Source organism: Herpailurus yagouaroundi, unplaced genomic scaffold, assembly GCF_014898765.1.
Source record: "Herpailurus yagouaroundi ecotype Mexico unplaced genomic scaffold, PumYag 210, whole genome shotgun sequence".
In the NCBI taxonomy this organism is placed as follows: Eukaryota; Metazoa; Chordata; class Mammalia; order Carnivora; family Felidae; genus Herpailurus; species Herpailurus yagouaroundi.
Window position 1 is genome coordinate 26,174,233 of NW_024412441.1, and position 12,799 is coordinate 26,187,031.

The 12,799-nt window shown below is 41.4% G+C and overlaps 1 long non-coding RNA gene across 2 annotated transcripts in view; it reads right to left on the bottom strand.

The window, feature by feature from the left end:
• The window catches only part of LOC121016475 (uncharacterized), a 34,098-nt gene extending 24,877 nt beyond the window's left edge, over positions 1–9,221 (bottom strand). Inside the window, exons 1-2 of one of the 2 annotated variants that reach the window (XR_005784305.1) lie at positions 9,072–9,221; positions 6,835–7,029 (exon numbers count right to left, since the gene is read on the bottom strand). This is a non-coding gene — a long non-coding RNA (uncharacterized LOC121016475). Of the gene's footprint in view, positions 1–6,834; positions 7,030–8,219; positions 8,518–9,071 lie in introns of those variants that run through there. The other variant, XR_005784306.1, reaches the window with a different exon arrangement.
• Positions 9,222–12,799: the final 3,578 nt, after the last annotated feature.

Consider the following 12,799-nt stretch of genomic DNA (forward strand, 5'->3'; position numbering starts at 1 on the left):
TGAAGCTACTCCTCATATGGGCAGTGGTGCAAGCCATGTAAGCATCCCTGGATAATAACCTTCAGAGAAGCCCACCTAGCCTGCCAATCCTGATGGCCCACTAGCTACATGCCCCAGCAGGGAGGGACCTAGGTTGGCAGCTGATACCCAGCTTCTATTTGGAAGGACTAACTCTATTGAAGACCAAATTTGTAGAAAGGTTCACCTCAACTAAACATGGACTTTATTTCTTTCATCTCCCCTTTGCCTGGAACAATAATGTAATTAATCTATCATTGGTTTAGAGTATGTTATTTCTTTATTGGATTGTTAAGAGACATTATTCTGTATACTATTGGCTTGTGAGATATTGCTATAATAAATTATAATTCCCACAGCGAACGTGTGTTAAATAAGTTATTGGTGAAGACAAATCTCAGTCTCTGGGCATAATTTGGCTTGAACAAAACACTCCTGGAAGAAATATGAACACCATTAACTTTTTTTTTTTTTTTTAACTCACCGTAAAGTTCTAGGAGGTGGTTAACTCACACCGTTGTGTTAAAAAATGGAAGACCTGGATGACAAAGTGATTTGCTATTTCTCAAAGAGGGTGGAAATTCATTATGAGTGTTTTAAAAGATGGTAAAAAATCACTTAAAATGAAGCATTCAGCTAAAAATGATTCCTTTCTTGCTATAAATCCATATATAAATCTCAAAAACTGTCATAAACACCAGCAGCACTTTTTGAGTTTATAATAATCTCAAATTATAACGATGTTCATTTTCTTTGGAACTGACATGATTTGACAATCGTACAACTGCCAGTTTTAGCAAATTAGTAACTATATCCAATATTAAAAATAAGCATTTAAAACCACCAGTAGAATTGAGGCATTAAATGTTATATTATGCAAAACTTTTCGAAGGTTCTTCTGAAATTATTTAAAAATTCACTTTTTATGGACACCTTGTTTTTAACACTTGACTAAAGCAATTTTAAATATTATAAATAAAGTTCTTTTTCAGCTGAGGCCATGAACAGAATTGGTTCTGAGTGTTATAAATTGACTGAGGCATAAATCGTCACAAAGTAGTGTTTGAAATAAGCACTGTAATAACTCAGCTTTAACAACCTAGTCATAAGCAACATCCCGCAATACATAATGGGCACTAGTGTTTCACAACTGTATTAGTAAATCTTGATGGAGGCTTTTGAACATTCTGGTAAGCATTCTAGTCCTACACCCAACTTCAGCATTCAGTTTACAACTTTTGTGTTAAACATGTGCCCCTGCCCTTGTAGAAGTTAACCATTCTCCTTCTCCTAATTATAGCAATGTTCTCTGAAATTTATGTTGGTGGCCATGTCATCGGCTGATGTATTTGGTACCTCATCCCATAGGTGTGTTAGTTAACTTGTTCTAGACATTATCAAGGTTGAATTGCACCATTTCCATTATGCCATTTGAAGTTATTGATTGGGAAATAGTTTCCAGCTTTCAGGCATATAGTGTGATTTATAGGTCAATTAATACCTTACAAGGTGGTACTCATTGTCATATCACGCACAGATGCCTATTACACCCTTCCTTTGTGACAGTATTACACTGATCATGTCTGCCAAATGGATGGTTAGACAGGAGGTCAGACTGAATCAATTCACACAGTTTCCCATCTGGTGTCTGATTCACTCTGTGAAGCTGCTGGAAACAAAGAGGGTCTACAGATGACTGTTGCTAAAACATGGCCATAAGTATGAGTTTTCTACCAAAGGATGTCAGTGTGAACAGTGACATTGCCCATGGCTCCAATCCATGTTTGTGAAGAAGCCTAATATGAATGCTGGTGGCCTAATGTATCCTGACAGCAAACACTGTCAAACATCAGTACACATTAGTAAGGGAGATGGTAGCGTGCTCTAAGACCAGGCAGTTATTTATGGCAGGGTTCTGAAACTGTCATGACTGGACATAGAAATTCTAGGCTAAACTGGAAGGATACTGAGAGATCCTGAGGATCCATGTCCATTCGGACTGCTGTAATGAAAATGCCATGGGCTAGGTAGCTTATAAGCAGCAGAAATTCATTGCTTACAGTTCTGGAGGGTGTAAAGTCCAAAATCAAGGCTCTGGCATATTTAGTGTCTGGACTTTTCCATTCACTGGACTTCCTCTTCTCACTGTGTCCTTGCATGGTAGAAAGGGTTGAGCAAACTCTAGCCTCTTGGTACAAGGGCACTCATCCCATCCATGAGGGCTCCACCCTAGTGACTTAATCACTTCCTAAAGGCTCCACTTCCAAATACCTTAATATGTAGGATTAGGTTTCTGTGTATGGATATTGGTGGAGGGGGGAGACATATTCACTCTGTAGTATCCTTTCAACCATGACTGTCAAAACTTAGAGATGGTAAGTATTTCATCTCCTCTCCTCCATTTAAACACTCCCTAGTCACGGCAAATCCATGACAGCAGTAACTCTTTCAATCCCTGAAATGTGCTTCCCACAGCTCAGATACCCTTGAAAGTCTGCAAATTTTAATTTCTGCTGATTGCAATCCACTCCTCAACTCCCAGGAAAATTCTCTATCATCTTACCCATTGACAGTTATTTAATCTTGGGGCCCCTGGATGGCTCTGTTGGTTAAGCATCCCACTCTTGATTTTGGCTCAGATCATAATCTGAATGTTCATGAGATTGAGCCCCCAGTCTGACTCCATGCTGGTAGCAGAGGATTCTCTCTCTCCATCTCTCTCTGACCCTCTCCGGCTCATGCATGTCCTGTCTGTCTCTCAAAATCAATAAAATAAACTTAAAAAAGAAAGTTATTTAATCTTATTTTATTGAGTGAACTAACTAATGAATGAAAAAAATCAAAATTTTCATGAGACTTTCAATGTATTAACTGAATAATTCTGGTAAAAGTGGCTTTGAGGTCAATAAGCACATGAAAATATGCTCAATATTGCTAATCATTAAGGAAATGAAAATCTAAGCCATAATGAGATATCACTTAACACCCCTTTGGGTGTTATTTTAAAAACCCTTGAAAGAACAAGTGTTTATGGGGATGCAGAGAAATTGGAGCCCTTGTGCATTGCTGGTGGGAATGTAAAGTGGTATAGCCACTGTGGAAAACAATACTGTGGTTTCTCAAAAAATTAAACTTAGAATTATCATAAGACCTAGAAATTCCAATTCTGGGTATATACCCAAAAGAATTGAAAGCAGGTACTCAAACACGTATTTGTACACCAACGTTCATAGCAGCATTATTCACAACAGCCCATGTCCATCAATGAATGGATGGATAAATAAAATGTGGTATATTCATACAATGCAATATTATTTAGTCGTAAGAAAGAATGAAACGTTAATGCATGCTACAACATGAATGAATCTTGAAACATTATGCTAAGTGAAATAAGCTAGACATAGATGAACAAATATTATATGATTCCACTCACACAGGTACCTAGAGATGTCAAATTCATTGAGACAGAAAGTAGGATAGAGGTTACGAGGCACTAGGGGGAGGGAGGGACATAGAGTCATTTATTGGTACATAGTGTCGATTTGGAAAGATACAAAATTCTGGAGATGGATGGTGGTGATGGTTGTACAACAGTGTGAACATACTAAATGCCACCAAATTGTATACCTAAAAATGGTTAAAATGGTAAACCTTAAAAAAAATAGCTTTGAGGCTCAGTCAGAGTCTTAGAAAGAGAATGGGCTTTTAAGTCAGTCCATCTAGGTTTGACTTCGATTTTTCTGGATGACTCTGACTTTGCCGGGCCCCCCTTTCTTGCACAGGCCACTTCCAAGGTATAGGAATGGCCCTAGTAATGTGTTCACCAAGTCATGTATTTTCCAAAATTTGCAAATGTAAACTTTTCATCCCAGTTGGTCAAGGCCACTTTCTCTTCCCACTTTGTTTTCTTCTGCTGTCATACTTTCATGTCAAATGCCATTGCCAGGGGAGCAGGCAGTTTTGGGATGCAGATAAGCAGAAGTTGAAGGAGGGGCATATTTGATCTAGTTTTAGAGGGACACGCTTACCTGCTTTTGCAGTCAGTTCTGCGCATTGTTCCCGTATTTCCAGGAGTCCCAGCCATAGCACTGGCTTCAAGGCATGTTGCCTGGGTCAACTTACCTCAGCAGGTTGGTCACAGGGAGGTGGGGCTAGATGTCACATGGCAAAAATATGACATCCATGGTACCTGGCATGGAAAGTACATAAGACTGGAGCCAGAAGGGCTAATCATTTCCAATTCAAAGAGAATCTAAGATTAGCTTTTGAGTAAGGAAATTTGAAAAACCCTGAAAGTCTACAGCTCATGTTAAAAAGAAACTTGGTAAAAATTTTTGTAAATTTGAAAACAGTCCTAAAACTCTACATGGCATTACCAAGACTGAGATATGATGATGAAAGAAACTTGTCTAAACTGTCCATGGCAGGGGCACCTGTGTGGCTCAGTAGGTTAAATGTCTGACTCTTGATTTTAGCTCAGGTCATGACCTCACAATTTGTGAGTTTGAGCCCCTCATTGGTCTCTGCTCTGATGGTGCGGAGCATTCTGGAGATTCTCTCCCTCTTTCTCTCTCTGCCTCTACCCCACTCTCTCCCTCTCTCTAAAAAATAAATAAATACATAAATAAATAAATAAATAAATAAATAAATAAATATTAAAAAAATAAGGTCTCCATGGTAAAAACAAATTTGTTCAACTATGCTGAGAAAAATAGATAAATTATATTTCTGCTCTCTCAATAGAAAACACAAAGTCATGGTCATATGGCTATGAATCCATATGGATTCCAAGAGAACATATGGATAAAAAATACAGGGAGAAAGTATTACAAAAGGTGTTAGGCAGTTAATTCACGAGAATGAGTTATTTTGCTGGATTTTATGGTCTTTGTGATGTTTACTTTTAAAGTTGTAATTTCTTTTTTCATTTTGAATAAATATTCACTTTCATATCTACTTTTGTATTTGGGACTTTGTATTACAGAATGCCTAGAAATTTTTAAAAGCTTCAAACCCCATGAAATTTGGGTCTACTCTGGTGCGAGATGTAGGAGTAGCTTTTCTCAGGCTAGAATTTTCTTGGCTAAATAATGGGTAATTGTACCACCTACCAAGGTTTTTATGCAAGTTACATTAGGTGGTGTGAATGAGTTTCTGGCACATAGTAGGGTTTCAGTAAATGATCGTTTTCTTTTCTCTCATCTGAATTCTGATGGTATAAATTTGTGATCTTAACTTCGACCTTTATATCGTTTATACCTGGTTCATTATCTCTGTATTTCCCCAAGTAGGTTCTGAGTTCATTGCACTCCTACATGGTCTCAACCTCTGGTTTATTTGCTAATCCATTTTTGTTCTGCTGCTACAGTGATTTTTCAGAAAGGCAGATCTGATCTGAGTTAAAAATCTGACCTGCTTAAAGAACATTAATGGCTCCCTTTGAACAAAAGATAGCTGAAATGTCTCCATATGGAATTTAGAGTACTTAAAGTGACTCCTGCCTACTTTTCTAGACCTAAATCATACCTCCTTCAAATCCTATACTCCAGGCAGCCAGGTATTTGCTGCTTTCTGTCATTTCTGGTTCAGGCAAGGATGTCCTCTTCCTGCCTGTAATTCATTCATTCATCATTCATTCACCCACTCATTACAAGAATATTTATCGAGTCCGTATTTAACTTGTGCAAGACATACTAAGTATATGAACACAAGCTATGTGGAAAATTAGCCTGATGAAATGGTCACCCCCCAAACACCTTACCAGGCAAGTTGCTTAGAGGTCAGGGAACAAAGCATCTCATAGACTAGGTTAGAGGACTCATGGCAGGGTTTATTAACCCCCAGCGAGAACGGAAAGAGAGATGAAGTAGGTCAACACAAGAGGAGGGCCATGCCATCAGGTTTGTGGACCACTTCCAGATCCCTTCTCTCTCTGCCACATTAGCTTTCCTCGCTGGTGACATCATCATGAGGCCAGAGTTGAGTTTGCCCCTGGACGAGATATGGCAGGAATTGGAACACACTCTCACTGTATTGAACAGATCCACATGCATTTGCTGGCCCCATATATAGCTCACACAATGCTGTGCTGAACTTCAGCTGTGGGCTGCCTTTGTGGTTCATGGATAGAGCATATATGGGCCAGGATGGGACCACACTGGGGCCACTGATATGTGGCTAGGTTAGGGGTGACAGAGCTGTCCAGCCACAAATGGCATGATCATAATCTTGCTTTTGTAATTCTTTTGGTCTATAAGTAACATTCTTGTGTGTTTCATCATATTTTCCATCAATTCTATGTGTCTCTGGCATGTCTTAGAGATTATAGACTTACTTAACATATCTTATGATTTTTGCCCATATCCCATAACTACTTGCTTACTTATTATCTACACTTAACATATAAGTTCCATCTATATTTTATGAGTTATTAGCTTACTATCTGTCTTTATGGATTCCACTTATCTTGTTTTTCTTGTTCTAAAAGTCAAATACCCTTTTTTTAAATCTTTATTTTTGAGAGAGAGAGACAGAGAGACAGAGAGACAGAGAAAGCAAGGGAGCAACACAGACAGAAGGAGACATAGGATCCAAAGCAGACTCCAGGCTCTGAGCTGTCAGCACAGAGCCCAATGCAGGGCTCGAACTCACGACCCGTGAGTTCATGACCTGAGCCGAAGTCAGATGCTCAACCGACTGAAGCACCCAGGTGCCCCAAAAAGTCAAATACTCTTAAACAATATTGCAAATGTACAACATACCAGGAGAAATATAATTTTCAGGAAGCTTGTGGGAGAGAAGCATAAGTGGCCATACCTAGGCTGTCCTTGCCACATATGAAGTGAGGTAGACATGTACAGAATCACTCCTGATTTGGCCAGGGATTAGAGCAGGCTTCCCACAGAGGAGAATTATGGAGTCAGGATAGTGGGAATAATCCAGGCTGGTAGGGCTGGTGCAAAGGCCCCTTTGGAGAGTTGCAAGTCATTGCGTCTGGCTGGTGCATGAATCCTACATGAGGAGCAGAAAACATTTGACTAGGAGAGATTGCCAAGGAGCTTCTGTGATTGGCCTTGAGTGCCTTGCTAAGGAACTCGGAGGTTATCATCACGGGCCCCGGAGGAGCTGTGAAAGAATTTTTAGTCTAGCTTTCCCTCTCTTGACCTTCAAACTCTTATCTCTACCTGGGGTTGTTAATTTTATGTGTTGGCTTGGCTGAGCCAAGGCACTCAGATATTTGGTCAAATATTCTTCTAGATGTTTCTGTGAAGGTGTTTTTCAGTTGGGATTAACATTTAAATCAGTAGACTTTGAGTAAATGCAGATTACCATCCATAATATGGGGGGGGGGGCTCATCTAATCAGTTGAAGGCCTTAACAAACAACAAAACTAAAAAAACCCTAAAGTGACCTCCCTGAACAAGAAAGAATTCTGCCAGCAAACAGAGTTTGAACTGGAACTTTAGCTTTTCCTTAAGTCTTCAGCCTGGCAGCCTACCCTGCAGATACTGGACTTGCCAAATTCCTTAAAATAAACCTCTCTCTTTATATATTCTTACATCCTATTGGTTCTAGGGCCTGATTCAAATATTACCCTATTTGTGCAATCTCTCCGGCTCCACATTAGTCACTTCCTACTCAGCAGCTCCTATAACATTTTCTGGGTAACACTGTTCAGGACTCAACACATGATTCATATTTATTTACATCTGTCTCTCCCATAAAACTGCGGGTAACTTGGGGACCAAGTTGTATTCATCACTGAAGTCCCTGAGACTGATAGAAGCTGCTACTAAAAAAATGCTCAATAAATATTTATTGAAAAAATGAAAAAAAATGGAATGATACACTACGTGCAGTTGCGGTATCCACAGCAATTAGAATGCATGGCGCGTAGCAGGCAATGGCTGAATATCCATGATGGCGATGTTAATACCCTAGGCACCTATTTGCCATGTTATGATAAGCTGGACACTAGTCTACCCTCTAAAAATACTGTGGAACCTGAAAGGGCTCATACAAATTTATTTTTATTAATTTAAGGGTTTCTGCCAAAGATTTCTAGAATCAGCCATGTCTCAAGTTACTTTCTCCACCATAAACCCCTCTGCCCTGGCTACACTCCCCCTACCGGCCCCCACCCCCACCCCTGCCTCAAACCTTCAGGTCTTTTTAGTGCCAAGACAATGGAGGGCTTGTACCTGGGCAGAAGGAGAAAGCGAATGTAGTAAACCGGAGCCAGAAGGTAGCAGGGCCGTTTATGGAGACCTGGAGGTCACTGTTGAAACCAGTCAAATGCAGCAGCTTCAGTTGCTGTGACCCCTTCCCAGCTCTCTGTGACCTTTCAGCTCCCTTTTGAGAAACACAGAGTTCCTGGGAACTGCTTTCAACGTGCTGTGCTTTGAAATAATCATGTGGGCTAATCTAGTCCCAAGCAGGCCTTGGGGGAAGGCTCAGGGAAATATAATAGGCTGGGAGAAAACAGGGTAATAAATCACAAATTTTGACATCGTACAATTCAGAGAGATGACTAAAGCATGTTTGTAATTTATTTTCCCCTTAAAAAAAAGAGGAGTTACTTCTTGCAGTGTGAACACCAGATCACTAAAAATAAGTTACTGGCTTATTTGTCACTGAAGATATGGGCACATCAACATCTACAGGAAATTTGAGTCTCCTGGGGTGGATGCCTTCAAAGGAAGACAATAGAAGTCGGAACAAAGACAAATCACTCTTCATTGGGCTTTCCAGCAGAGCAGATCCCGAGAGAGAAAATGGCAGGGAAAAGGGACTTCAGGGTTCTGCGTTCTGATTCCCTCTCAAAGCGATTCTTTGCGTCCAGAGCCCATCTGTGGCTCCCACACCAGGGGCTGGATACCTCATTCGGTCTTGCATGATTTTCTCCCCTTGCGATTCCTCCTATGCTTTTTATTATATTTCTTTCTACCCAAAGCAATTTTTTGATACTGTTAGCCAGATGGAGATTGGTGGGAGAGAGGGGATCCCACAAGATGAACAAACAAACCAAGGCACAAGCCCAAACCCCATCCTACCTTCTTGAAGGCCTGGCTGCCAGCAACTTCCTCTGGCAGGTGGCTGCAGATGCTAAAACCTCTTGTAAGCATTTCCACTCTGTAAATGGGACCGCAAAAGGCAAATCAGTGGAAGCAGGATTTATGTTCCCGAGTGAGCCTGCACATGTCCCTCCCCTCCTAACCAAGAGCTCAGAAAGTAGGTGAGAAGGTGGAAGGATAGAAGCAGAGCCATGAAGCAGCTCTGCCCCACACCCACGAGGTGCTGCTGGCTGGTTTAACCTCTTAAGTGCCTGCCCAGATGCACGACAGCTGTCGACAGAGTCACCAACCGTGAGATATATAGGACACTTATTTTTGGAAACATGCTCTATATCTGAGAGCACTCATGATGAAGAGATTCAGCCAGATGGCAGAAACTCAGTCACCCGCCCCTGCAAAATCTCCCCATACCCAGCGGCGGCAGAGCGGAGAGACCCCAGCCCTCTGTGTGGGATCAATTATTGCAAACCCGGGCTTCACATTTTCCTTGCTTCCCTAGCGGCGTGCCTGTCCAGTCCCTCGCCCCTCCTGCCCTGTTAAAAGGAAGGTAGATTTGGCTCAAGGAATTTTTGTTAATGTGCAAAACAAATTTTTATTCATTTTAAGGGAAGGAAAGTGCAGCCAAGATGAAGAAGCATTATTGATGGCGTGCACCTTTGCCCTCAGATGGGGAATATTCTGCTGGCAGCCGCTCTGCCCACCAGAGCTGCTCAGACCTGCCCTGACCCTGCCAGGTCCTCCCTTTGTCAAAACTGAGTGAGGCAGCCTCAGGGCCTTGTCTTCTCTTTGCTGGTCCTCTACAGATGAGTCACCCACCCTGCTCAGAAAGCCATAATCTGTAGCACATTTTCAGTTGGGATTCTACATTCGCTCCAAGAGAAAGAGATAGAGAATCTCCACTAAGTGTCAGATGTCCGTAATTCCACCATCTGTTAAATAGTCATAGCAATAATGACTTTGAAGAACTTTATTAATGATTTAGATGGTGTTATAAAAGTGGCCTACAATAGGGGCACCTGGGTGGCTCAGTTGGTTAAGCATCTAACTTCGGCTCAGGTCATGATCTCACGGTTTGTGAGTTCGAGCCCTGCATTGGGCTCTATGCTGACAACACAGAGCCTGGAGCCTGTTTTAGATTCTGTGTCTCCCTCTCTCTCTCTCTCTATCTGCCCTCCCTCCCTTGATTGTATGCCGTCTCTCTCTCTCTCTCTCTCTCAAAAAGAAATAAACATTAAAAAAATAAATAAAAGTGGCCTACAATAGATAGATGATAGATAGATAGATGGTAGATAGATGGATAGATAGATGATAGATAGATTTATTGAAGAACAGAGGAGGACATTAATCCAGCTTGACACTGAATAGTCAATATACTGCATTACCTCAAAAAGCTTAAAGCTTCAGGCACCTGGGTGGCTCAGTCAGTTAAGCATCTGACTTTGGCTCAGGTCATGATCTTGCAGTTTGTGAGTTCGAGCCCCCACATGGGTCTCTCTTCTATCAGTGCTTTGATCCTCTGTCTCCCCTTCTCTCTGCCCCTCCCCAGCATGCTCTGTATCTCAAAAATAAATAAAAATTAAAAAAAAAAAGCTTAAAGCTTGAACCACAGATACCCTTGAGAAGTTTGATTTCTCAGTGCCAATAAATTCAGCAAATATTAATCTAGCTATATTATATTCAGGCACGACACCAGGTACAGTTTCTGTCCTCAAGGAGATCACAGTCTAGTAGAAAGCATGGGATTCAAACCTGATGTAGAGGTCAGGGTTGCAATAATGCTGAGTCCAGGTGGTATGGGAACATAAGAAGGGCTGGCTAACTCCAAAGCAGGCACGGGGCCATGGAAAGCTTCAAGAGGGAGAAACATTTTGGCTTAACTCTGTAGCCTTTAGAAAGCCATTGAGGTCTTTCAAAGAGGGAAGTAACATAACCGTATCTACATTTTAGAAGGGTAAGTGGCCATTGTGTGGAGGGCAAGTGGGCAGAGGACAGCAAGACTGGAGACAGAACCGTTTGCAGATAGGTTGAATACCTGAAGCATCAGCCATGGGCTGAGAAGAGCCTGGGCAGGTACTTAGAAGAAGAAGTCCACTGAGTTTGGTTACTCATTGGTATTCAGGGTGAGGAAGGGGAGGACTGGTTTGCCCTGGAGGAGGTAATGGTACATCAACTGAGAAGGGGACACACATCTTTAGACGGGAAGTTTGAGGTGCTCATGGACTGTGGGACAACATTCTGCAAGTGGTTGAAAATGTAGAGCTAGTATTTAAAGATGGGGAGGATCTAGACACTGCAACATGGGGGACATCATTTACACAAATGATATTGATAAATGTTATTTAAAGCTGGTGATTGACCCACAGAAAGAATGCAGAAGGAACAAGGGCAAGGACAGAGGATGGGATAATAGGGACAGTGAATTCCTAAGACTGGAGGGCCGGGAGGACTCATTAGGTGCTGGGTACTAGTTAGAAAAGCACTGGAAAGGGTGTTGATAAAAAGACACCTCAGAGATGATAAAAGGACACATACAGGGCAGGCTGAGGGCCAAGAGAAAGCCAACCTCTATTGACTTATAGCCAATCCTGACAAAGAACATCAAATAGTCAATGGACCATCTGAACTTTCAATCTATTCCCAAAATAAATCTAATGTAATGTAATGTAATTACATATAAAAATTCAAATTCTGAAGGTAGCCAAGTATTTATTGCAATGAGAGCTCCTGTTTTATTATAAGAAATCTACTCTAACTGGTTCTCTGGGACTTGCTGATGTACCCCTCTACTCAGACCATATCTTTCCAGAAAGCAACTCATTTTAGTCTTCCCAACCATGCTGTGAACTAGGCATTAAAATGATCACATTCGACAGGTGAGAAAACAGAGAAAGCAGAGAGATTCAGCAACTTACCCAAAGTCACACAACCAGTAAGTATGGAGAAATGAAAAGTTAGTCTTGTTAACCTACTTAGCGGCTGTGTGACCTTGAGAAGAATCTTAGATTTACATATTCTTTATCTTAAAAAAAAATGGTGGGAAAGATTACCTGTCCCAAAGAACTCCCTTTGCCAGTGATTTTACAACCACTGGGATGAACTGACTTCATTTGAGATGAAGTTTTCCAAACTCTACCCTGATAAGCATCTGCCACATTGTAAAGATCAGTCCCTGCGTTTGCTGTAGTGGTTACTGCTCTGCTTGCTGGAGTGTTTCTTTCATTAGGACTGAGGCAGAGCAAATAAGTTTCTTACATGTCTACACCACTGGTTCTCATCGCTGGCTGCACAGTGGAATTACCTGGAGAGCTTAAAAAGTCCTGAGGCCCAGGCTACACCCCAGACCAATCACATCAGAATCTCTGGGTGTGGCATGCAAGATCAGAATTTTTTAAAGCTCCAGATGATTCCAATGTATAGCCATGATTTAGAACCACTGGCCCTGACCTCTCTCCAGGTAGAATCTGTTCTAGTCTACTACCAGTTTTACCTTTTCTCTTCCATGTCAAAAGGCTCAAAGCCTTTAGGAAGTGTTAAACTCCATAGTAGAGGAGAATGCAGAGATGGCTCCCAACATTCCCACTCCCAGTGTACACTTCGTGTATAATCCTTCTCCTTGAGTACGGGGACCCTCGTGAGTATCATGAAAGTCGCTCCCTTGATTAGGTTACTTACACAGCAAAAGTGATGGAATTTTGCAGATGTAATTA